Source organism: Protopterus annectens, chromosome 2.part0 (assembly GCF_019279795.1).
Source record: "Protopterus annectens isolate FY-2018-M chromosome 2.part0, PAN1.0, whole genome shotgun sequence".
Lineage (NCBI taxonomy): Eukaryota > Metazoa > Chordata > Ceratodontiformes > Protopteridae > Protopterus > Protopterus annectens.
The window spans coordinates 1768976537-1769004306 of record NC_056728.1 but is presented as its reverse complement, the minus strand read 5'-3'; positions in this window follow the sequence as shown (position 1 = coordinate 1769004306).

Sequence of the window (27770 nt, the reverse complement as noted above, 5' to 3'; positions counted from 1 at the left end):
AACTTATTTAGTTTCTAATTAGCATTAAGCATGCACACATTAATATATATTTTTCTGACAATATGTACGAGGGTAGTGTGACAATGGTTAGGTCTGAGGTGGGAGTGACAGATGCGTTTAAGGTGAAGGTGGGATTACATCAAGGATCAGCTCTGAGCCCTTTCTTATTTGCAATGATGATGGACAGGTTGACAGACGAGATCAGACAGGAGTCCCCGTGGACTATGATGTTTGCAGATGACATTGTGATCTGTGGTGAGAGTAGGGAACAGGTGGAGGAGATCCTGGAGAGGTGGAGATATGCTCTAGAGAGAAGAGGAATGAAGGTCAGTAGGACTAAGACAGAATATATGTCTGTGAATGAGAAGGAGGATAGAGGAATGGTGATGATGCAGGGAGTAGAGGTGGCGAAGGTGAATGAGTTTAAATACTTGGGATCAACAGCTCAGAGTAATGGTGAGTTCAGAAGAGAGGTGAAGAAGAGAGAGTACAGGCAGGATGGAGTGGGTGAAGAAAAAGTGTCAGGAGTGATTTGTGACAGACGAGTACCAGTAAGAGTGAAAAGGAAAGTCTACAAGAGGGAAGTGAGACCAGCTATGTTGTATGGGTTGGAGACAGTGGCATTGACAAAAAGGCAGGAGTCAGAGCTGGACATGGCAGAGTTAAAGATGTTAAGATTTGCACTGGGTGTGACGAGGGTGGACAGAATTAGGAATAAGTATATTAGAGGGTCAGCCCAGGTTGGAAGGTTTGGAGACAAAGCCAGAGAGGCAAGATTACATTGGTTTGGACATGTGCTGAAGAGGGATGCAAAGTATATTGGAAAAAAGATTCTAAGGATGAAGCTGCCAGGTAATAGGAAAAGAGGAAGGCCTAAGATAAGGTTTATGGATATGGTGAGAGAGGACATGCAAGTGATTGGTGTGACAGAGCAAGAGCAGAGGACAGGAAGAAATGGAAACAGATGATCCGCTGTAGCGACACCTAATGGGAGCAGCCGAAAGAAGAAGAAGGTGTGTTGTTCTGTTTGGAGCTTTTGAACTGGGATTTCCTGTTTATTGCTTGTTTTACTTTGGTTCTTGGTTTGATTAAAAAAAAAAAAACATTGTCAAGTTGTTGTCGGGAATAGAGTTCTTAAAGTCTTCACTGAGTGGTGTATTTCCAAATGTTGTTCATAGGTTCATAAGTGTGTACTAGGCTAATTGCCCTGGGGTCTTTACAAGCCTAGCCCATAGAACTGCCCTGGCATTGTGCCGCCTGTCGTTAGTTCCCAGTGCCTCTATCAAGTACAGCCACTGGAGTGATCCTCAGGGTGAACTTTTTATTTCCCATCCACTCATCAAGATTTTTCTTGAGGAGGGTTAGTGAGGTGCTCTGCTTGATATGTATGGGAAGTCTATTCCAGAGCATGGATAGTCTCTGGGTTATGAACCCGTCCCTCCAGCATATTCTGTTGATTGTGACAATGAGGGTAAGGTCTCTGGAGCATGTGGTGCGGAGGGATTGGGATTTCTTTAGATGTAGCATTTCTAACAGAGCCGGGTCAGACATGGCTTTATTAGTCAAGCAGAGATCGCCTCTTAGTAGACAATATGAGACAGAGAATAGCTGGAGTTTTTTGAATCTGTCCATGTAGGACATCTGTTTAAGGCCTAGGATCCTCTTCATGTGGTACTTTTGTGGCCTCTCCAGCTGTTGCAGGTGTCTAGAGAGGTACATGCCAAATGGGGCATTATACTCTATGATTGGTCTAATGAGGGAAGAGTAGAGAGAAATGATGACCTCTTTCTTCCTGGATGTAAAACTCTTGGTAATGAGATGTGCCACATAGAAGGACTTTCTGACCACAGTAGCAGTGTGGTGGTCGAAGGAGAGGTTGCTGTCAACCTGTGTCCCCAGATCTCTTATAACGCCTTCAGTGTTCAGTGGGCTCCCATCGATGTGGTAATTAGTGGGAACTGAGTTTTTCCCAAAGGGGATGATGACATTTTTTGGCATTAAGCTTAAGGCCATGGTTTCAACACCAGTCATTGGTCTCAGTGAGGCCTTTCTGTAGGATGTCTGCATCACCTTGGGAGTTAATAATGGCTCCCAGCTTGCAGTCATCTGCTAATTTGGTCAGCTAGAGTCCCTCCATGTTGGCCTGGATTTCTGAGAAGTAGATGCCAAACAGGAGAGGACCCAGGACCAATCTCTGTCGGACTCCACTCATGACTGGTCAGCAGTCTGACTTGGAGTCCGCTACTTTCATACTGTGGGTCCTATCTGTGAGCCAGTTTGCAACCCACCTAATGATATAGGGGTTGATGCTTAGTTTGCTGAGTTTATCAATAATTTCTGAGTGAGGAATGGTAACAAAGGCCTTGGCCAGATAGAGGTAAGCTGTATGAACTGCCTTACCTTCATCCGCCACTCTGGTGACTGACTCAAAGAAGTCAACCAGGTTGAGCAGACATGATCTACCTTTCACAAAACCAAATTGCATGGGATCTAGAGTTTGTAGATTCCCTATATACTTGTTAATTAGGTCCATGATGATGTGCTCCATGGCCTTACATATCAGACTTGTCAGGCTAATGGGGCGATAATTTCTAGGGTCTGTATTCACTCCTCCTTTATGAAGAGGGATGACTGTAGTAGTGCACCACTTGGTAGGGACATAGCCTGAGGTGAGGCTGTGAGTGAACAGTGCACACAGATGTGGTGCCAGTTCACTTTGTAATTCATGTAGAACACAGCCAGGGATATTATCAGGTCCTATGGAATCTGTATTCTTGACCTTAGACAATGCAGTTTTAACCTGTGGTAAGTTTTGCATCCACAAGTGTTCATTGCTACATTTGGGAGAGTTAATAACCTGATCCCTTATATGTTCAAGAAATTTGTTATATTAAGATATTAAGCTATTTGTAACAAACATCATCAAAAATGGTATGGTTTGTGATGTAAAATGCTTGCAGCTGAGATTATGTCAATATGGTTTGTTCTCATTCATATAAATGTATGATTGCCTATGTCATAATTTATAATTTAATAAAGATGTTTCTGGTTTAAAAAATAAATGGTAGTTAGCCTTTCAGGTTTATGTCTTATGATCCTGTGACGTGTGAAATTAGAGACTAGTGTAGTGTTAGGTGAGCCAGTGTTTAAAGATACCTATGGTTTTAAGCAGCTGGCTAGAATGGTTTGAAAAAAATAAAATCACATTTCACAGGCTTTCAAACGCTTAATACAGACAATGGTTTTACAAACAGTAGGCAACTGGCTGCAACTCATGATGAGACAAGTGACTGAGCAAATATGTCTTCAGTCTGATTTACTAGTGCATTATCTGCAGAGTGCAGCCATCGGATTTATATCAGTGCTAGATTTCCTTTTTTCCAAATAATTTTAATGCTAGCATTCAGACAACAATGTAAGAGTTAGCAGTATTCCTATGTCTGATCTTAATACCATACTTTTTTTTTATCTTTCATTTGCACTACAGGGTCCTCGAATGGAACAGAGATTGTTTACCTTCTGCCATACTGATCGTTTTTAGCAGGAGGATTGGAGGTACTTTACACAAACAAGTTTACCTTTTGCCATACTGATCGTTTTTAGAAGGAGGATCGGAGGTACTTTACACAATGTAAACACTATCAGGTAATGACAGCAGAGCAGGAGATCAGAGGGTTTCTTAATTTGTTTTTCATTTCATTTAAACTTGATTTTCCATAGATACATACTTTTTTTCAAGACTCCAAACACAGAACCAAGTTAACATAAATACCCAACAATCATACCAACAACTCAATCAGAACAACCACAGACATAAATATATCTAGGTAATCTAACTCTTCAATGTATTTTTTAAAAGTAACAGAAACTCACGTTAAGTAAAATATTTCAAATGCTCTTGTAAAAGCAGTCTACAATAAATAGTTTTCTTGGTTTTGTAGTAATACAGTTGTTTTTTCCCACAGAGTCACAAATGAAAGACAGAGATTAATAGTAATTTGTTCATTCAGCATCAAAACATCAGGTGAATGTTATTTTATATTGCAGACAAATGTACTCAACTAATATTTTATTCTTCTTGTTATTTCTGGCTGATTTCCTAATGTACATAATGCCCATTGATAACAATAACACGTTGAAACAGTCATGAATCATGGTAGACCATGATAAGTAAACAGTAGCTTCTTTGTATGCTATTCACTATAGGCTCACTACTGTGCTAGGTAGAAAGTATTAAACATCTACCTCACAACTGTCAAAATTCAGATTTCAGGAAAGGCAGTAAGGAGTACAGTAAAGTCAGCCTCCAGCAAATCACATTACTCACTTTATCAATGTGTCAGTAACAATGGATGGGAAGCAGGTGTGTTTGTTCACAATTATGCTTATTTGGCGACAGACAGTAGATTGTAGGAGGGTTCGTGTACTGCTTTTTCAAATGTGTATGGATTGGCATCTGCTATAAATGAGGTACTGTCATTGATACTCAAGGTTATGATATAATATGTTGGTTAATGGCAAGTACTTAAATCTCATTTGCTTTTCTATGTATGTATAATCCATAACTGATTTTATAAGATTTTCACCACTAAGAACTACAGAATCCATGGTAGTTTTGTTGTCTCTTTATATTCCCTTCACTTGGTTTGATGATGTCACCTGTACTATTGACACCTTAAACACCTGCTTGAGAGATATTAACTTCTACATAAACATAAATAAGGCCTGCTGGTGAGACAGATATATACTCCAGAGAATCCCTCTTTTATGGAACAGACTACCTTTTAATATAAACCATACTAACTCCCTGAGCCTCCAAGTCTTTAAGTGTAACCTGGACAAATGAATGAGCAAAAATGAATGGAAAAAATAAAGACAACTGAAAATTTAAGAATAAAGATCAGACATTAAAAAAGAAATGCCTGGTCAGACAATTCTGCATGTATGTGTACTGCATATTCTGCATGTATTGACCCAGGGTGACCTGCTAAAGGTTGTAACCCTTCTTGTTTCAATGTTCTCTATTTATTAATTTGTTTATGTCTCTCAGTAACTGATCTGAAGTTTTCCATTTTTCACTGTACAATAATTACAGGGACTGTGGCACATGTAGCTATTATCTATCATTTCTGTGGACCAGCAGCTCTAGGTTTCCATAATACATTTCACTTCTAAATGGCTTCATAGCATAGATTATTTTACTAAGATTATTTCATATATAATCAGAAAACTAGAAAAACCTGACTGGCTAGCAGGGGTATGCAAAATGTGCACAGTACACACATACGGTAGGTTTGCCTACACAATGACTATAGAGTAAGCACAACCACTCACAACTAGTTGCTCAATGTAACACTTCTGCACAGTGTGTTTACAAACTGGCATGTTGATTACCAAACAGATGAGAATATCTAAATGAATGAATTAATTCACCTAGCTCTGAAATACTCATACTTTTCCAACTGCTTTTAGGTTTCAGGCTCACTTGTGCCTGTGCTTATATCTTTACGCTTTTGGATACATTTATCAGCCTAAACTATACCTTGTGTAATCAGATGTGTATTTCATAACCAACCTGAATGCATTTAAAATAAAAAGATCAGCAGGAATACATTCTCTGTGTAGCTCCTAAATATTCACCCCTCCCAGCCCTTGCTCCAGTGTTATGTTACATATATAATGCTACTCTTGGACAAGCTTGTTTTCTTACTGATACAACTGACAGATTCTAACAGTACTGTATGAAATGATTTGTGTACTTCATATTAAATTGAATGCATTGTAAATATGTAGCTAATCTTATGTGGTAAAAAAATGTATTTCTTTTACTCAAACTGTTTCCAGGAACAATTCTTTAATTGCTCTGTGAACTATTCCAAACGTACAGTTCTTGGAGATTTTCTCTCTGCGAGTCCCCACTGAAAGTAGACACTGTTCAGCAGGGTTAGCCTGGTAAACCTAGCACAATAAATAAATGAATAAATCTCTAGAATGGATAAATGTCAGGGAGACAAAAGTGTGAATGTTTGTTCAAAACATTTTTTTCAAATCTTCACACAATAACATAAACTCTTGGTCTTGTGGGGGGAATCTCCCACTTTGCCCAAGAAGGGGAGCTTGGAATTTGAGCCTGCTGTTTGAGAAGGAGACCAGGACTGAGGATGTAACATCAGACAAGGAAATCAGTCAGCAACAGGAATTAGAGGCTGAGGGACTAGATTTACTGAGAAAAACTTTTACCACTGTATCTCCTTACCCAAATTACTTCTTAACTGTCCTAATTTTCAGGAATGTGCCTCATTTTAAGCTGAAACATTTGCTCTTTCCTTCCTAAAATTGTTGACTTTTGTGACAGAACAGTGAAGATTACAGTAAACAAAGAAGGCCAGTTATTACAGTTAAAGACTACCTGTTCTTTGAGAAATGCATATTAATACAGATCCTGTTATTTTATCAATATCATGAATGAATAGCCCCAATATTTAAAATGTGTTCCTGTTTATCCCTTTGCCCTTGATTATTTTTGGCTTGGTAAAAGTTTGAGAGCTATGTTATATAACATTCTTGCATCAATGTACTGTAGCGTAATGGGGTTCTACCCCTAGCTCTGCTGTCGCTTCTTTCAGTGTGGAATGGAACATCCACCAGTGTTGCATTATCATACAAAGTGACATAGATTCTGAAATTACTGAAATAATTGTAGAGGTGAAGCTGAAAGGCAAAACAAAGGTCACCTGACATGAAATAATAGATCTTCGGTTTAACTCTTGCTTATGCGAAGACTGCTGGGAATGTGTGCATCATCGGATCACGGAGGCACGGTGAGATTCTGAATGAAATGTCTTGGCGAGATTATACAGACGTGAATTTGAGTTTGTCATGTAAAGGATTAAATGAAGCAGCAGACTGCTGCAACAACATGCAGTACATAAAACAAGTATAAAAATAATAGCATGGCATTATAGGGCAAACTATTGTCACAGTTATAAGAAAAACAAAGAAAAGTAATATGTATACATGTATACTTTGATGGTTCATCAATGGCATCAAGAAAATAATTTTGGGGTCTTTCGGCTTTTCCCGGTTAGGGGTCGCCACAGCGGAACTCCGGTCTGCTAATGATTGGTAGTTGATTTTTACGTGCCGAGTTACCAGCTCTGATGCATAACCTTCAACGAAGGCATGCCCATTCACACATGTCTCCACGCAGAAGACGCTCTAGCTGAGAATCGAACCGGACAGCATCTTACTGTGAGGCAACAACGTTACCGCAGCACCACCAGCGGGGATGGCATCAAGAAAATAATGAATATCAAAACGTGGCTAATATGTGGTTCTGAGATAACCTAAGAGAGTGGTGCATCAGACTAAAATGAAAATGAAGAAGATGCCACAAATGGTTATGTTGTTTGCTAAGATAGTCTATAGATATATACAACTGAAAACATAATTAATCTAGATATTACACCTGGCATGAAATGTGAGAAGGCCATTGACTAGGAAAAGACATATTATGAATACATTTGGTTATCTTTATGAATGATGACAGTTCAGAGTAATACATTTTTGTAGGAGCATACATGGACAGGTGAAGTTTTTAAGCAAGAATAAATGTTGAGAGAAAATGTGACATGTTTTTTGAGAATAAGCCGCAGATATCAGATCAGCTTGACTCAGTACATCATTTAGATGATGAAGACATCAGATAGGCTGCTACCTAAGTCATCAGTAAGAGTATGCAGATGAACAACTGGGCATTTGGGGGACAATATTAGACACTAAAAAGGAGAGTCATGATAAGGTATACATGAAACAGTACAGGGTCTAATGTTTAACAGACTATCACAAAGGCTTGCACTAGGTCCAGAATTTTTTTCTATTTTCTTATTCAATACTCTTCAGATGCTTAAGAATTTGAAGTATCTGAGAAGGGCACCAGCATTGGGGCTCTAACATCAGACAAGGAAACCATTCTGCAAGAAGAAGAATGTGAGGGTAAGATATTAGACTGACAAATGAAAGCTTACGAGCAATGCTAAATAGTACAAAGTGATATATCTTGTGACAAGAAGCGTAGAAAATGGGCACTTGTACAGTGAAGGACTAATTCCTGTCAAGTCGTTATAATTCACAGGATGACTCACTTGAGACAGTGTGTGACAGGATGTTATCCAGAACAGCTGAACGCCTTGATGTATAGCCAGAGGCACATGCCTATATACAGAGAAATGTAAGATCACATACTCAAGTCCGTTGTTTATAAAGAATGTTAGATTAATGAAAGCAGTTCAGAACTAGAACACAAGGATAGTGCATTGAAGGCATGAGAGATATGAATTATGACGTAAGGTGAAGAGCCCAAGAAATGCTTATCCTGGAACACAGGAGATCTAGAGGAAGCATGGAGTGTAAACTCCATTTAGGAAAGCTAGATGAAGTAGAACTTAGAAAAGTGAGATTATGGAGGATGAAACGTTACCAGCAGGTAGGAGCATAAATTTCAAAACAAACATCAGGGCATTTTATTTTGTAGAATCAGATTGCTCTGCTCCAGCAAAGTGTGAGCCATTAGACATAGGAATAATAATATAAAAATGACTTGAGACAGTCATAACAAAGAACTGGTCATGACAAGGAGGGAAGTAGCTACTGCAGGGGCAATGCTGCAATACTTGTAGACTGATTTTTTTTTCTAAATAATGAAACAGGTGCATTTTCGAAACTTGGAAAAATAACATAAAGAAGTAAGGAGTATAAAACCAAAACCAGTATATTACACTCAAACATTCTCTCTGATTTGTTTTCCACTGATTGTAAAGCACCCTCCTCACTGCTAAATAAAATCAACAAGAACAAGAATGCTGCTAAGGTAAAATGGTGGGAGTGAAACAACATCACTGATTTTGGTACCAGAGACCAAAATTCACTACAAAAACAATTGCTCCTGGAATACAGTCACTAAGCAGTCTGTAACACAAAGGAATATTGTCTAAGAATGGTTAGTTAAGACTCCCTTTTTGCAAAGAATCTTCTCCTCGCTACGCGTATAAAGCACCGCTATCCATTCTCAATCCACACATCCCAGTTATGTGCCCTATTTACACCTATTTTTAGGAAGGCAGGCAGTAAATGAACATACAATTTGCAGAGCAGTTCCCCTTTTAAGATTATTGCAAGAACCCAGTCTGTACGGCAGCTCTTTAAGTCTTTACCATTAATGAGCTGTATAAGCCCATTGGTGATTATGGTAAGTATAGAAAAGAAACAAGCCAAAAGTGACCTCCCAATCTTTGAATGACTCTACACATCAATATTATTCAATTTGGGAAGGCCAAATAATAACCATAAAATAACATCAGACAAAATTTAAGTTTACATCTGGAATTATGAATATCAATCACAGCAATCAGATGAACATGAGGTGCTCCATCAAGGAGATAGTTTCCTTTGTCTACAGACAGGTATTGATGACAAAAACACAGTGACTCCTGAATTTTAATAGAACCAATTAAAGCAAAAATAAATAAAGAAAATCAGTACATTAAGAGAATTAAAACAGAGTCAAAAATAGTAATGGAATTTAAAAAGGCATAAAATAAGCATAACCCAATTCTTATAAGTGGTAGAAGCAAGATAAACAAGCTATTGGCTAAGAGGAATCTGCAGATTGTTGATTAGGCAGGGAAATGAATAGACAATATGCAGCAAATAGACATTAGCTTTCTTTTGATTTCATCTTTCTAAATACTTAATGAAGCAAAAAGAGCTGCTGGGATATATAGCAATTGATGCACTAATACAATTATATCAGGTAAGGTTAAATAGGCAATAATGCATTCAACAACTTAATATAGTAGCCTGTTAGAACTTCTGTTTTCATGAGCATCTGCTATATACAACAACAGGGATCTGATATGATGATACCAAGGTATCCAAATGAACATCCAGTAACTGGTATAGTACCTACTTCTTGACCTGTCTATGGCCTTACACTGACAGCAGTGTACATAGAGGTGATAAGGAGCTGAGATCTGTAAATGAGTGCAGCCATTTCTGTTCCCCATGCTATATAACAAAGCATCCCAGATATGAACAAAATAACATGCATTCTCAACCCTGGTAGGTGCTATAAGGGAGATTATTTCAGACAGTGTGTGTGTGTGTGTGTGTGTGTGTGTGTGTGTGTGTGTGTGTGTGTGTGTGTGTGTGTGTGTGTGTGTGTGTGTGTGTGTGTGTGTGTGTGTGTGTGTGTGTGTGTGTGTGTGTGTGCATCAGAGAGACAGACAGCTAGAGGTACAAAAAACATTACACTGCAAATGTGTGTGAGAGGAAGCTTTTATCTCTGAAAGATGTAATTCCCCAGAGAAAGATGTCAGAGGAGCAGGAAATAACATAGTTTTGAAAGAGGAGCATGTTCTTATAAGGTCATAAGTACTGGTACTAGATGCAACTTTTCTCTTTTAGCTAATGAGAATTGAAGAGCAATTTCACAGTAAACTTTTCTGAGGAATGTATGTCTTAATTTATCAGTCAAGCATGCACCTGTAAGTCAAACCCCACCACTCACACACAAACACACACATATGCACACGACGATTCCTTGCAGTTGGGCAGCGGTCAGGTCTGCCTTATACGTCTTAACCATCAAAAACAGAAAAAACAGGTTCTTCCAATGAAAGAACACACTGCTTCTCACAACAAACACAGACTATGTTTTTTTTAATTCTGTAGCAACTAGCACAAATCTCAAAGATAGCTTTTAGACACTGGTGTGGTAGTGATTGATGTAACAGAAACCTGAAGAAGCAACTCTGAGTCATATTTATGCCAGACATTTTGTCAGAGTAGTAGTAATTTGCGTCATTCTCATAGAAACCATAACATACAAAACACAATGAATGATTCTTAAAAGCTGGTTTTAAGAAAAGGAGTGGAGTAGCATCAATAAGCCACCTTCCTAGATTGTACATGCAATCCCTATTTGCAAATATCAAGAAGATTCAGAAGTGTGTGTGTGTGTGTGTGTGTGTGTGTGTGTGTGTGTGTGTGTGTGTGTGTGTGTTTGTCCGTCTCTGTGGTTTACGCTTGTTAAAAAACTCTTGCAGTCTACCAGCTGACTAAAATCTATTCCGTAAACATCTTAAATACAGCATAAAATACCTATCTTTTCATGGTTTAAACTGCACTGATGTTTATAAAATTTCCATTGAAATTTAAAAAAAATCAGTTGCCACACCTTTTATGATCTTTCAGAAGTGAGTGGTTAGCAAAAGCAGCAAGAACAAGACAGCCAGTATAAAATGATATGTCACGTGTGGTTATGTTAAACAGAATTGACTTAATAAGAGCTACTGCGTGCATCCACTGCGTGCATTATTCCTCTTCCAGAGTATGGGGGTTTACCCTGTGTCCTAAAAATGTGCACTGCTCTGCTAGAGCCCAAAGTAAAATGTGAACAAATGGGAATGTAAACTCCAGAATTAGCAATGTCATGCATATTACAGCCATTTAACCAGTGAATTAATGCATATTTTCAATCTGAGCCATTCCAAACACCTTCCAAACACCTTGGAATTTTTCTCCTTAGGTTTTTCTGGGGGGTTTTTTGTCTCTTTTGAGGATCATATTCAGAATCCATGACCCAGCCAATCTTCTAGAGCATTCCCTGTCTAGGACAGCAGTAAATGATAAAAGGAACAGAGGAAATCTGGGAGAAGCTGTGCTGGTATCAGATGAGAAGCACTGCCTGCCACACAGTGACAAAGTAACATTAATGAGAACTATTTGAGAATACCAAGGTTAAGCCTCAAATAACTGATATTCCACAGACAAGCTTAGTGGCACGCAGCAGATCATATCCTGGAATAAAATGGAATGGAAAGTTGCAGGACATGTCTTTTGCAGGGGGTTGCTCCCCTTAGTACCCCAAATATGTTACTAAGATCTCACTAACCCACATCAAAGAGAAATATGTTTATTCTTTTTCTCTAAGTTGATGAGACATTGGAGGTAGTAAATATAGAGATGGGTATATGAGGGGTGGGGTACAGGGGCAATAAGACCCCTACAAAATTTATTACAATTTTAGTATTTGATTAGTTAGTATGTGACAATCAGATAAGGGAGTGGGAACATTTGTTCTGTAATTCCAACAATGGGAAATGTATCTTTGGTTGGTCGAGATAGACCACATTAATAAGTAAAATGAGTGAACATCTACATGACCACTGCGTCTGCACCAGAAGTAGCATAGTTTTCATCCCATCTTGAACAATAACTAATTAATGCACTCATAGGAGTAATGGGGATGAAACCTAATGTGCCAGAGTCCTGCTTAAACTGGCCGCTCGCTGTAATTCCTTTACCATACAAGAACTGCTTAATAAGGAAGATAGTAATGAATGAATTATACTACATAGGTTCATAGATTAATACTAGGCTAATTGCCCTTGTGGGCCATTTTAAGCCTAGCCAATTACCCCATGTGAGAATCAAACACTGCATCCTTTGTCTGCAAGGTGAACAAATTAACCATTCTGCCATCCTCCCATTCCCCCCAGATTTTTGTCATTCAGCCTCTAGGTGTTGAGAATGACTTGCATCATTTGTTTTCCAGTGAAAACCGACACTTTATCAAGTTTGACAAACAGAGATGGACTGAGTTTGTGCCTTCTTATTGGCAGCAAATCTTCCCAGAAATGATAGATAGGCCATCAGCTCAAGCAAGAGACGATAAGAAAGCTTTGCATTGTATTTAGTAGTACCCTCTGAAGTCCAGAACTCAAACTGCATTTTACAGCAAGCTGAACTCCTTTTCCCTCCACAGCCACACCCACGAGGACCCAGCAAGACAATTGTCACTTTAATCAACAGGTAGTCTGACAACATAAGCAGACTGAAGTCTCACACTATGATAACAAATGAGTCAGTACTTTATGTCTGGCTGACAAGTCTTAAAACCAAGGCAGGAAAAGGGATTGCTAAATATCAGGGTGGAGCACACTCTGCTCCCTCAGGCAATTCATCATGCACCTCATACATCGTATGCACACCTGTCCAAGTTAAGGATCCACAGTACGAATAGTTTCACTGGCTAGGAAGACTTTTTCCTGCTTATAAGTTGTATATTAAATATTGAAACTGACTAGCACAAGGACAAACATTTTATACTTTTATTTTTTTTTTTTTTGATGTTCAAAGGACCAACACCTTCAGTTGCTTGAAAATTCAGCAGGTTTGTAGTTCAAATCACAGTAGGCAATAGTGAATAGCGCAGCTTCTTAACTCAAAGAAAAAGAAGACCCTCATGAATCCATTCAAAAGTAAACAATATAAGCTGTGCCCAATTTTCCAAAATAAAACCCCTCTGACTCTCAAGTGTAAATGAATAATAATAATAATAGTAGTGAACAGTATACTGCACCAGCTGACTAGGTACTTACTGACTTTTGTTTATTACAGCAACCCAGTATAGTGTGTCTGGCTCTTCCTGTCACCATTATAAGAGTACATTATACGTAAAAGCTGTACAGATGTTGAAGTCTGTGTACCTTCTAGTCCAGTCCCCTCCACCATCAAACTGACACTTGGTTCCACTGTCCCTGATTCAGAATACAGCTGCTTATAGTTTTGCTGAGCACTGTTTTCCAAGAAATATCTAGAATCCTGTTTTACAAATGTAATTATGTTCATCCAAAAGAGGGAAAAGGCTGCGAGATTACACTAAGACACACGCAGTACCTACTGCACTAATGAGACTGTAGTAGGTACCATGTCAGTCTGTAAATGCACAGCCTTCACACAATACATTATATGGCCGAATGTAGTTAGTAGTCAGATTCAGCATACTGTACTATGTTACTGTAGTTCACAAAGTCCATCACACTATTTCCTAGGCAGCACTGTCTACACAGGTAATGAAGTATAAAAATATAACAAAACTGGCCATATGCAAGTCATACCTAAAACCAAGACCTGGCTTTAGAGAAAAAAAATAAACTGATGTAAAATTTTGCAAGTAGCACTTTTTCGGGTACAATACAAAGGCACAATACAAGATAAGGGGCCTCTGCCACTAACAACTCTGCTGTTTAGTCTCAACATCCTGATGATGGCAAACCTCTTGAATTTGACTCTTGCCATTCTAATGTTGCCATGCTGACCTCTCAGCAAAACTACTAACTTTCTAAAGACAATGGATTACACATTACCCTGAGTATCGCATGATATTTATTAAAATGTATAAGATAAGTCAGCTCGTTGGTGTACAGGGATAAAACCCCAATGACAACCCAGATGACCAAGATCAAATCATGATTTGGGCAATGGAAAACCTAATGAGGGGAACAGGGGAGAGAGTGGCCAATGTGAGCTCATACATCTAAAGTAGTTCAACCCACTGCTCTACTGGCCTCTTGAGGTAGAAGAAGTCAAGTGCTACAGCATCAGTAGAGGTCATAACATGCACACTGTCACACAAAGCATGCATGTGTCATGGGCCAGTATTGAAAGCCTCCATTCTAGCGGTCATGCACCTCTGCTCTGCACAGGACAGTGGTAATGCTAGAGGCTTAATCAGAAACATCTCTCTCCCTTACCACTGTTAGGAAATGAGGGACAAACGTCCTTTGCAGCTGCCTGTATGTTAGCCCCTTAGGTCAGTTCTGTTTCTAATGGTGAATGAATGAATGAATGAATGAATGAATGAATGAATGAATGAATGAATGAAATGAGACCACTTTGAGAAGACTGATGTTCAGCGGGCGGAGATGGGGAAAGGGGTGTAAAATAAAAAAATATAAATTAAAATTATACCCACAACTGACACTTTAGAAGTGAAATGAGTTGCTGAACAGTCAAGTTAGCAGTTTTGTTACTTCTGTATTGAAACCTTAAGCGGGATTAAGTAGGTAATCAGAGAATTAACTAATGTATTCAATTCAATGAATTGTCTGTGGCAACAACATGGCTTCACACAGCAAACATTTTGTCAGTCTAGCATGATCCATTTTTATGACAAGGTCACAGCCACTGCTGACAAGTGGAAAGCAGTAGCTGCACTACATCTGGACAAAAGAGATTGAATGAAACTGTAAGAGGGTGGAATTAAACTGTTCAGGAACACAGTTCTGAAGTTATATGTCAGAAAACACACAAAAAAACAAACATGTATATGTCACAGGCCAGTATTGCAAGCCTCTGCCCTAGAACTAGTTCCAGAGCAAAACAAACTGATGTAAAATTTTGCAAGTAACACCTTCTCTGGTATAATAAAAAGACACAACACAAGATAAGAATCCTCTGCCACTTACAAGTCAGTCCTTTGTCTCAAGGTCCCAATATATATATATATATATATATATATATATATATATATATATATATATATATACACACATATACAGACACACATATATATTCTATAGGTGGAAATTAAATTATTTTTTTTTAACAGACAGTAAAACTCCTTTCAGTTTGTCAACCTACAAAAAACATCTATGCCTTGACAAGTATAGCTGGCTGTCATACAATGCACTACTGTTCATTGACCATGTGACCTTGACCTGTAGAAATGTTGGGCAAAAACTGAGTGTAGTGTATTTTATTAGACACTGCTTCTTCCAGACAGCTAGACAATAAATAGCCAGCGCTCACCTGTTCCCACTACTCCTCACAGTCATGTGACTATATTATTCCAACACGTTCTAACCAAATAACCTACCTGATATGACAGAGCAACAAGGTTTGGTAAGGAAGCAGGAGCCAGGGATCACTGTTATGATGCATCTTCCATGAACTGTCTTGGCTACTAGCATCTCCAGCTGTCCACTACATATACTGCAACGTCCTAGCTGCTCTATAATGGTCAGGCTTTCAGCAGAGATTCAATTATAGTGAGCTGTCTACTGCATGCAGGAGGCTCTGTATTACTTGCAGTGCTTAAAATTACTTTTCTCTTTTTAGGATTCTACTAAATCATTGACATTTGCAGATGGACCCAGACTCAGTAGGTCCTGATCCTTCAACATATCCTTCTGATACAGCTTTTTATACTGCTACCCAAAAGTCACGGAATTCCATCTCCTCTCTTCCTGGAAGCTCATTTTCCATCAACAAATATCTCCTTACAATCCAATTATTGGCTGTAGAGGATGATAATTCTCAACCCAGCAAACCACTAACAAAGGACGAAGTTTACCTTCACTTCAATCATATTTTGAAACAATTTAATCATCCTCTTTTTATTCTTTTCTCTCTACTCCCAACACCCTTCCCTGCTTTTCTTTCACCCTGTTACCACTTGTTTCAGTTCATTAATTGCTGGAACCATTAGTTCTCTCTGGGAACATGTTCTCATTCCAAGGACTATTACTGCAATCTTTCAAATAGTAACTGTAAGTATAGTCTAAGCCTGAGGATACAAAATCTCAGAGTTAGTGTGTGTGTGTGTGTGTGTGTGTGTGTGTGTGTGTGTGTGTGTGTGTGTGTGTGTGTGTGTGTGTGTGTGTGTGTGTGTGTGTGTGTGTATATATATATATATATATATATATATATATATATATATATATATATATATATATATATATAAATCACAAGGGCTTAGGAGGTATAGCCCCCCATGTTGGAGAATGTAGGAAGACAAAGCCTCCTCCTTTTAAAAGCAGTTTAATGCTGGAGCAGTAAAGTTCAAAATATGCTACATGAGAGCTGGAACTGAAGTACCCACAGTTTCACATCTTGCACTTGTCAAAAGGAGCCATTCTCTCTGCACTGTTTCTACCACATAGTCATAGGTTAGCACTCCTCGATGCATGTAACCTGTGCAGGACACTCACTCAGTAAAGCATGTGGCCTAGTAGCACTCTTCATGCCAAGGAGCATCATTGATCCACATATCCAGAACTTCCCCAATGTTTTGTCAGATATAAATCATTTCTGACTGAGCATCTACTCCATATGTTGTTGTGCTGTCCTAATTATGCAATGCATTATTTTAACACATCTGCAGTATACTCTTACTGATTGTTAGTAGGATATATAATATATTACATATACAGTTGTGATATTCTTTTAGTATTGTATCTCTAATGTATAACTATAATATTTATAGCCATTGTATTCTAATTTTGAATCCTAGCTATTGTTAAATGGCCTTGCACCTCACTCTGTTATATGCAACACAGTGAGCAGTAAGAAATTTAGCACTGAGTTATTATGAGCTCTTAACAGGCTCTTTTTCTGCATTCCAGGGTTTGATTCTCTCAGCCTCCATTTTCTTACTATGGGATTCTCAACAAGTCCCTTAGCCAGTGTTCCCAGGTTGCCCCTGAAAAGGGACACATGTATAGTGGGCTTACCTGGTTAATAAATTAATAAAATAAAAAGTAATGTAACAGAAAATGATTTCAGCTGCTAAAGATTTAGATATATGACTCCACAACTGAACTAAATATATTATATAGAAGGGACTGTTCAAATGTCCTGTAATTTGGAATTGTTAAGAGGCAATAAATACATTTAAAACAAAATGCAGAAGCATTTATTAGTGACAAGAAATTCCTAATCACAGAGTTATTGTGCAGGACTTCATAACTATTAGATGTAGACTACTAACAGAGAGCCAAAGTATCTGTGTGATAACAGAGAGCCAAAGTATCTGTGTGAAATAGCAAAACTAACACAGCACTTCCAAAGTTTAGGAATAGCCTGTGAGAAGCCATGATGACTGGAATTCCTAGAAAATAGATGGCAAGAAAGTATTTAAGAAGCACTCGTGCTGGTCTAAATGAGAGATACCTTAACGATCCAACCCACAACTTGTAAAACAAATCTATAACATGCCAAAATCCTATAGGCCGTCACCAGGCTTCATAGCTTGTTCACAGATTCATAGATATTCCAAGGCCACTGAGTTTCATGACCATTTTTGCCTTGCCAGTACCCTGTCTCAGGCAGCACCTCCTTTTCCAGGAAGGCCATATTGGTCAATCCTAGAGTAAATTTGTGGATACACTTTCAGTCGTCTAGCTTATGTTTAAAGATCATGTGTGCCTTTGATGAAACTGAATGCAGCTACTGCATTCAAATTTACCTATTAACAAAGTTCACTGGTGGTTAGTGGTTAGTTTAATCCTATTTTCACATAAAATAATGACTTTACATGTAAAAAACACTACTAAATATGGCTCTGTCATGGGTGATTCTATATTGTAGTTTCTGCTGTGATGGGTGGTCCATTGTGACATGCGAGGCTTTTCTGTCCAGGAAAAAGTAGATTATGTTAGTTATTTTCTGTTCTTTGCTTTGTACTAGACACACCCATTTCCACTGCAAACTACTGTGTCTGCTTAACAAGGGAAATTGGTATGTTTATGTACATCTTTTTCTTACATGCTTCTCTATTATATTGTTTGTAAACACCTCTGAGTCTTGCAGCAATCAATGCTTAATGAATACATGCTTACATTCTGTGTGCATTCATTAAGTACTTAATATTTCTTGGTATTTCCAAGTGGCCGTTTGTTGTCCTTGCTTTTTTTTTTTTTAACGTACTTCATATTGGTGGTTTTGCATTTAAGGTTCCTACCAGACCAGAGAAGTAGGAAACCTCAATCGCATGTCATCACTACACAAGGCGTGATAATGTGGGTCCACACAGTGCACCACAAGGCCACGGGAAATGGCTCCCTTTTATAGAGAGTAAAACATTATGGATTTTTTCCTGCAATCTGCACACTGGAATGATGACACTGGACTTCACTGATGCGTCAGGCAGTCAGGATGGTTTTCATGCAATGGCAGGCTTATGCACATGATCCTTAAGAAAGACAGTGAGTCACACTGCTTAACATGCTGGTGAAGTTTATTCCAGAGGTTTGGGAGGTGCTGGATTATATCCCTCCATCGTGTTTTACTTGATTTAGGTCCTTGGTTCTTGTACGGGTGGAGATATTGGTGTTGCTTGGATACATGAATCCATGACAAGTGGTTCTCTAATGGCACAGTAAGAGAGATAGAGTTTTCCTCTGAAAAGTCTGTAAGACACTGAATAAATGGATGGAGCTTCCAGCCAGCCTCTCTTGGTAGCTCTGGGAGTTCTGGCCTGTTGTCTTATTGGTTAGGAATGTTTGGGGATCTTTCTAATTGTTTCATACATTCAGTGAGATCCATCCCAAAGGGAAGAGCTGTACTCAGTAACTGGTCTGATCAGTGCTGAGTATAAGGGACTGATTACCTCATTAGGCCTTGATGATATTCATTAGGCAATTAACTGGGCTAAATAAAAGATTTCCTGACAGCCATTGTTACATGGTGGTCAAATGAGAGGGAGCTATCAACCCAAGTACCTCAATTCCTGACTACATTTTCATTTTGTAGAGGTATTTTGTCTAGACAGTATGATGGGGGGGGGGGGGTTGTCTACCAAAACAGATGACAGTAAACTTTTTAGCATTTAGATTGAGCCCATTTTTATTTTTAAAAAAATCTATCAACAAAATCAATGGGACCCTACTAATTCTCATCTGTTGGGGTGAGAGGCACAATAACACTCTGAACGGAAAAGGCAGCTGACTATGAAAGATGATCACATGAATTAGGCTTATTGCTGAAAGCAGTAAAGAAACACATAGTGTGGTGGTCAGTTCGACTTGAGACAGAGTTGATGGGCCTGTACAGTGGGAGTTAGAATAGTCGTATTTCTGGGAAACTTATGTGAACATGAAATACCTGGATTTTCTTATTGTGTTGGTTCCTATCAGTATTGCTTTACTTGAATTTAGAGTTTGTGACTCAGCATATTTTTAAGAATAAGGGTGATGTGCAGATCTGTAGTAACTACAGAGGGATACAATTGATGAGCCAAAGCATGAAGTTATGGGAAAGAGTAGTGGAAGCTAGGTTAAGAAAGGAGGTGATGATTAGTGAGCAGCAGTATGGTTTCAGGCCAGGAAATAGCACTACAGATGCAATGTTTGCGTTGAGGTTGTTGATGAAGTATAGAGAAGGTCAGAAGGAGGTGTAGTGTGCCTTTGTGGACTTAGAGAAAGCATATGACAGGGTGCCTAGAGTGGAGTTGTGCTATTGTATGAGGAAGTTGGGAGTGGCAGAGAAGTATATAAGAGTGGTACAGGATATGTACCAGGGTAGTGTGACAGTGGTGAGATCTGCAGTAGGAGTGATGGATGCATTCAAGGTGGAGGTGGGATTACATCAGCTCTGAGCCCTTTCTCATTTGCAGTGGTGATGGACAGGTTGACAGATGAGATCAAACAGGAGTCCCCGTGGACTATGATGTTTGCGGATGACATAGTGATTTGTAGTGAGACTAGGGAACAGGTTGAGGAGACCCTGGGGAGGTGGTGATATGCTGTAGAGAGGAGAGAAATGAAGGTCAGCAGGGCTAAGACAGAATATATGTCTGTGAATGAGGGAGAAGATAGAGAAATGGTGAGGATGCAGGGAGTAGAGATGGCGAAGGTGGATGAGTTTAAATACTTGGGATCAACAATTCAGAGTAATGTTGAGTGTGGAAAAGAGGTGAAGAAGAAAGTGCAGGCAGGATGGAGTGGGTCGAGAAGAGTGTCAGGAGTGATTTGTGACAGATGGGTACCAGTAAGAGTGAAAGGGAAGGTCTACAAGAGAGTATTGATACCAGCTAAGTTATATGGGTTGGAAACGGCACCTGATGAAAAGACAGGAGTCAGAGCTGGAGGTGGCAGAGTTAAAGATTTTAAGATTTGCATTTGGTGTGATGAGGATGGACAGGATTAGGAATCAGTACATTAAAGGGTCAGCTCAGGTTGGACAGTTTGGAGACAAAGCCAGAGGTGAGATTGTGTTGATTTGGACATGTGCTGAGGAGGGATGCTGGGTATATTGGGAGAAGGATGCTAATGATGGAGTTGCCAGGTAGGAGAAAAAGAGGAAGGCCTAAGATATGGTTTATGGATGTGGTAAGAGAGCACATGCAGGTGGTTGGTGTGACAGAGCAAGATGCAGAGGACAGGAAGAAATGGAAACAGATGATCTGCTGTGGTGACCCCTAACAGGAACAGCTGAAAAAAGAAGAAGATATTCAATCTGCCTTTCCATTTTATTTTTAAGTGTGCCAGTATGCAGTCGCCAGTTGGGAGTTAAACTGCTGTCATGGTGAATTTCATCAGGTATGTTCCAGAATTAAATTATAGGCAACATAACAACCAGATATGCTGTTATGTTTTAATTATTATGTATTTAGAGATTTTGTTTTATCTGCATATTTGAAATGTTAGTTTTACAGATGCAATCAGTAAGGAAATGTGAACATTTCTGTGAGAAATGTGGGTTACAAAGAAAGCTCAGGCCTTAATAAAAAAAATCAGTTCAGTCACACTCACCTATTTGCTTTATTAGGCTCACTGGACAGCAGGACTCTGCAGGGATATGAGGAGGTCTTGTGGATGAAGAGACTTCTACTGGCACCACCATCTCTGGCGCCCCCATCTCTGTCAATAAGGAAATAAGTTAAAATGTGGAATATTACACAAAAAGATCCTAGATGCTTTCCAGCTCGAACCCTCACATTTTAACAGTCATCCTTTAAAATGACTTCACTAACTCTCTTCAAGAGAAACCTTGACGAGTGGATGGGTAACAGAAAATACACCCCTGGGATCACTTCATTGGCTCTGCTTGACAGAGGATCAGTTAATTAATCAATGGGGAGGCGAAAGCCGACACACTCTGGCTAGGCTTATAAATGTCCTTGGGCAGATAGCCTAGTACCTACCTATGAACCTATAAAAGACTGAGTTATAAAAATCCAGAAATTAAATGGTGTCATGATAGATGTAGGTTTGTTCACACAAAATAAAGATGTTTTATTTTTGCTCATTCCTTCCAAGGCTGAACCTTGTTTCAAATTTTCTTTTAATGTTTTTTAAAACATTTAACACAATTTGTGTTACAATTATGCCAAGTTCACATTAGAGCTCATTCATCAAGCCAGAACACAGCTTTCATGTTAAAACAAGTACTCGGCTTTTGTTTAAAGAGCAGGATAAAGACATAATTGGCCTTGGGCATCTTGGGCAGTATCCATCCCAGATGCTATTGGGAGTGCCTCAACAGAGGCTGTCAGCAGTGCCCATTTTGTAAGGCATTTTGTTTACAAGTTGCATATGACCCTGTAAGCATGTTGCATAGAAAGCGTGTGCTAGCTAGAAGGCAGTTCTACAAGTTGATCAAGGGTATTATGGGATATCAGCAAAACAGACATACATAAATGGGTATAGTATCTGTGAATCATACTTACTCATGTATGATTCACTATCTGGTGTCTACTTGCTGTATGATGTTAAGCAACTGACTTGAACTCATCATGTTTCATCCCTTCCGGTCCATAATTCTACCAGCTTCAAAATAAAGACTTTGCATGTTTTACCTTTTATGGATAGTGTGCCTTAAAATGTACTAAGATGCAGAGTATAGTTGCACTCAAGGAACAGCAGATTAAGCTAGGAAGGCTGAGTAGTCTTCTAAGCAAGCAATAATGCCTGACAGGATGTCTGTTAATGTGTAATTAATGCCCGCCTCTACACCCCTGGAAGGGCATTAATTACACATTAACATAGCCTAGAGGGCATCATTGCACTTAGAGAATGGGTTTTCTGTAAAATTGTTGTGTTTTACTTACTTACTTGTTTATATATGTTTATTACTATATTATTTTTGTATATATTTTTGATGTAAAATAGTTCCTCCGCCTAATGTTTCAAAGTTGATGTAGTATATGCAAATGGTGTTAGAGCAAGCATTTTACATCCAAGATATATCATTTTTTTAAAAAATATCTATAGATATTTGCTTTATTTTTGGTCCCTTACTGCTAAAACGTGTGGTTTCTTGCCACTCATTAGGGATTGAAGTCACTAAATAATGAAAAACATTTGACCTTCAAACTTCATTTCCTTCAGAAAATTCATGTTAACACAAATCCTGTTATTTAACTTACTTTGTCATTTTTATAAGTATGACATTTAGAATGTATTCCTATTTTTGAGCCTTTGTTCCCCCTTAATTTCAGGCTCAGGTACGCAAACCTCTTATCTGCTGCTGCCAGTGGTCCATCATCTAACTGTCTCTCCCTCTCTCTCCCATGCACACGTACACAGAAACGCACACACACACACACACACACACACACACACACACACACACACACACACACACACACACACACACACACACAGTGCTGCTTAGTGAGGGTAAAATAATGATGGCCCTTTAGTCTTTCTTCAGTAAGAGCTCCACAGCAGCTGATATGCTGCCGTGAAGCAGCAGACTTGTTTTTCAGCAGGCATTACTTGTACATTAATACCCTGCTTGAGAATGTTCGTTCTCCAATCAGGGCGCTGATATACAGTTTGCCCATTCTCTGAAGTTCTATAGTTATATAGTTTCTTGTCCTTGGCACCTGTCTAATGTAGTATCACCAGATTGGGAGGAGGGATTGTACAAATACATTTTTATATAAAAATTGGTATATGTCTTGAAATAACATATATGACTACAGCATGTCTTGCTCAGTAAGCAAATAAAAGCCAAATCTAACATTATAAGGTTTGCTTCCTAGTTGTACAAAATACCCCATTTAGGACATACCCCAAGTCTGTAGGAGTCTGATGGGACTATAGGGTGGAGGGAAGAAAAAGACACCCTTTTGCAGATCCCTTGTCTCAAGTACAAATGTACCTTGCTGATCACCCATAACTGTAAGAAAAAACAGATGTTGGTATATATGCACCAAAGGTGCACATTTACATTAACATCTTTGTAATCCGGTAGTAAGTAAAGTAAGACATATACAGCAGTACTCCTGGTTACATCTACCTATTTTATGTTAATGTGTGCTATGCACCTCAGGGCAAATTTACAACAAACTGATGACAAGGAAGACCCATGTATGTATAGTTATTTTCAGTCAAGGCAAATGTCAGTTCAAAAGTAAAATAAATTCATGCAATAGCACAACAGATAGTGTCTGCTGACTAGGGACTGCATGAGTAAGGCTTCCTTGGGAAAACCAAAGGCATAGTGCTGATGCGTAATGGAATGGAATATATTGCAAGACTGTAGCACAAAATAATCAATATGTGTAACTTCTGACATAAAATGTACATTTTTAAAGCACATAGAAAGCAACTTTGTGTAACAATAATTTTAAGAATAAAATAAATTAACCAAAGTGAATTAATCATTACAATTTTGAATATAAAGATTTCTCAGATAAATATAAGCACATCATATTAATTGATAAATCCACATAATCAAAAAATATATTATTCAAATACATTTTATGAGCATAAAACTTAAATTTATTTAAAAAGAAAAGTATATAAAGGAAATACAAGGTAGTTATTGAACAGTTAGTCATTTTCATGTGGATTATCTCATCAAAGGCTGTTGGTCACGACCAATAAAGTAAATAATCTTTAGGAAGGGTTTTTACAACTTACCCCAACTTTTCATGGCTTCAAAGGTAGTTATATTAGCTACAGTAGTGCAATGGTCGTTGCCCCCTGTGTGTGTGTGGGGGGGGGGGACAAGTTCACCACTACCTCATAAAACTTTTTTATCACTAGCCCATTTATTTAAACAGTCTCAGCTAAATGCACTTTGGTGGCATAGTCCGCAAGGATATGAAGCATGTCCTATCACACAGAGCAAGAAGTGATAAAAGGCAGTATTTCCATGTCTCATAGCAGTAATATGAAATAAATCAGTGTGCCATATTCCAGCATTCAAAATGGTTACCTGAGAAATACTTGCACTGTAACACTGGGATGGTGTTTGTAATTTCAAACACCAAAATTAAAATAACACAAATTCTTGAAAATGGTTCACCACTGTTTTGAACCTTCTCTGTTTATTGACCTCAGAAGTAGTGTATTAGAAGGGACAGCACCCTCACATATGGGTGTGTTGGGTACAGACCGATGAAAAATAATTACTTTAAATTCTTCTTGTTAGTTATTTCAGGCACTTACAATTTTAGATGTCAATCTTCTGATAGGCTCCTGCCTCTTTGGCATAGAAGGATGAAGCTCTCACTATGACCCGGATGATCCAAGTTCGATTAGTTGCTCAGGTAATGGAAGACCCAGAGCATGGTGAATGTGAGTGAGTAGCCACTGCTGGTTCACCCAGAGGTGTAACTAGGATGGGACAAAGGGGCAGCAGCCTCAGGTGCAAGACATCAGGGGGCACAATATTCCTTCCTGGCATTCAACATACTGGTAATGCATTTGTGGAAGCACTAACATTTAGCACTTTGTGTGTTTATTTCATTACTGGCATTCATTCCCCATTACCTGTAGCAAGATGCTTGTTACACTTGTAGCAAGTGGTTTCCTACAGTTTAAAGAAGAGAAAGTTTTTTTTGCCACAATGGGAATGCCTTGGCTAACAGCATTTCTACCTACACTTCTAGGCTCCCCCATCCAGGGACAGGAACATTGGTCTGGCCTGCCACTTGGGTTGCAACTTACTGGAGTGTTGGTTGTTACATTCATGAAGCATTGGACTGTTGAGCATAAACAGCCTTCAAGCTGCCTCAGGAAGGGAGAGGCACCAAAGGGGAGAAAAGGGCACTGTTTGAGACCTGAAAGTTTGCCCACTCCATACCTCCTGATTCATGCCACAAGGAGAACAATTAGGCTGATTACGTACCCTGGGCAGAAATTAATGGCTAACAAGACTATTTCCTAGCTCAGAGATGCCTGGTGTCTCTTTCTCACCACTGACAGAACAAATTATCCAATTGGATAAAGGTAGCAGAACCAAAAAGACTGACAGATGGAAGAGCAAGAAAATGTGATAATGAGCAGTAACCCAAGATTAGCTGCTTCGATTAAATTAAAAAAAAGGATAGAAGCACAATTCTTCTGATCATGAAGAGCTATGCAAACTCCTGAGAAGAAAGATGTCTGGAGGTTACTGTCCGACCCTGGGAAGAAAAGAGGTCTGAAGGTTACTGACCACCCCTAAGAAGAAAGAGATCTGAAGGTTACTGACCATCCCTGAGAGAAAGAGGTCTGAAGGTTACTGTCCACCCCTGAGAAGAAAACTGCCAGTAAGAGAACAACTATAACATGTAAGAAATATCCAGGAAAACACTTTCACCCTAAGCAGATCATCTTTTATAACTGTCATAGGGATGATTCTTTTCCAGACAAGGCCCTGTTCTCTGGAACAAACACCCATTAAAAACAAAATCTAAGACTACTATCCTAGGATTCAAATAAGCACTCTCTTAGCACCTACACCACAAAGCAGAATGCAAGTGTTTTAGGGACAGTGGTTAAGATACACAATCTACTATTACGACCATGTCCCAAATTCTTTATACCTCTAACCCTCCAAAGTATAACTTTTCTGCAGTTTTTGATATCATACTGTACCTACTACTAACTTAGGAAATGTCTCTCAAGAATCAGTCAAACACAATTCAGCTTACTCTGTACATTCTGACTGTCATAAATTATCATCTGTGTCTGTCAAACTTTATCCCATCTAATTTGTTCATAGGTTCATAGGAGGTTACTAGGCTAGCAGCCCTAGAGCCTTTACAAGCCTAGCCATGTTAATCCAAGTATCCTCATTCATTCTTTTGGGTAGTTCGCAGAATGAATTTATGAACAGAGCTGGTCTGTGATAAACAGCAGCTACCCCTGTCTATGAGGGACATGGGTGCCACCCCAAGGGAGAATTTATGGTCTCCCATCCAAATATCTAGGTTGTATTTGGATAAGGTCAGTGAGGAGCTCTGTTTTATGTGTATAGGAAGTCTATTCCAGAGAAGTGGCAGTCTCAGGAAGACATATCTGTCTCTCCAGCATGTTCTGTTAATGTCACAGGCTAGGTTGAGATCCCTAGAGAGAGTGACTCTTGTGCCATCTGACTCGTGGATGTGCAGAATTTCCATTAGGGCAGGTTTGGAAATTGCCCTATAGGCCAGGCACAAGTCACCTCTCAGCAGCTTATAAGATGCAGAGGCTTTCAGCCTGTCCATGTAGGTCATGGTTTGGAGTCCCTGTATTTTCTTATTGAGAAACATCTGAGGACTCTCCAACTGTTGTACGTGTCTGGTGAGGTACATGCAAAAGGGTGCATTATTATACTCTATTAGTGGTCTGATGATGGTCAAGTATAGTGGAGTTATAACATCCCTTGACCCGGTTGCTATGCCCTTGCTTATGAGGTGCACTATGTAGAATGCTTTCCTTACCACTGTGGAAACTTGGTTGTCAAAGTTCAGATCACTATCAACCTATGTTCTCAAGTTTCACACCACTGGGTTGAAACTCAGGGGGTGCTATCAATATTGTCATTTGTAGGGAATTCCATTCTGCCAAAGGGACTAATAATGCATTTTTTCCATTTAGTTTTAGATCATGGCTTTGGCACCAATCATTTATTTGTGTTAGTTTATTGTAATATGTTGACACCAATCATTTGTTTGTCTTAGTTTCTTGTAATATGTTCACATCGTTGGGGGACTCAATGATTGCTCCCAGTTTACAATCATCAGCAAACCTGATGAGCCAAAGGCCATCTACTTTGGCCTGGACTTTTAAGAAATAGATTCAAAACAATAAGGGGCCCAGCACAGACCCCTGTGATACTCCACAGATGACAGGTCTACAGGTGGAGCTGCAGTCACCAATTTTGATGGAGTGTGTTCTGCCAGTGAGCCAATTGGCTACCCATCTAGTAACATAAGGGTTAAT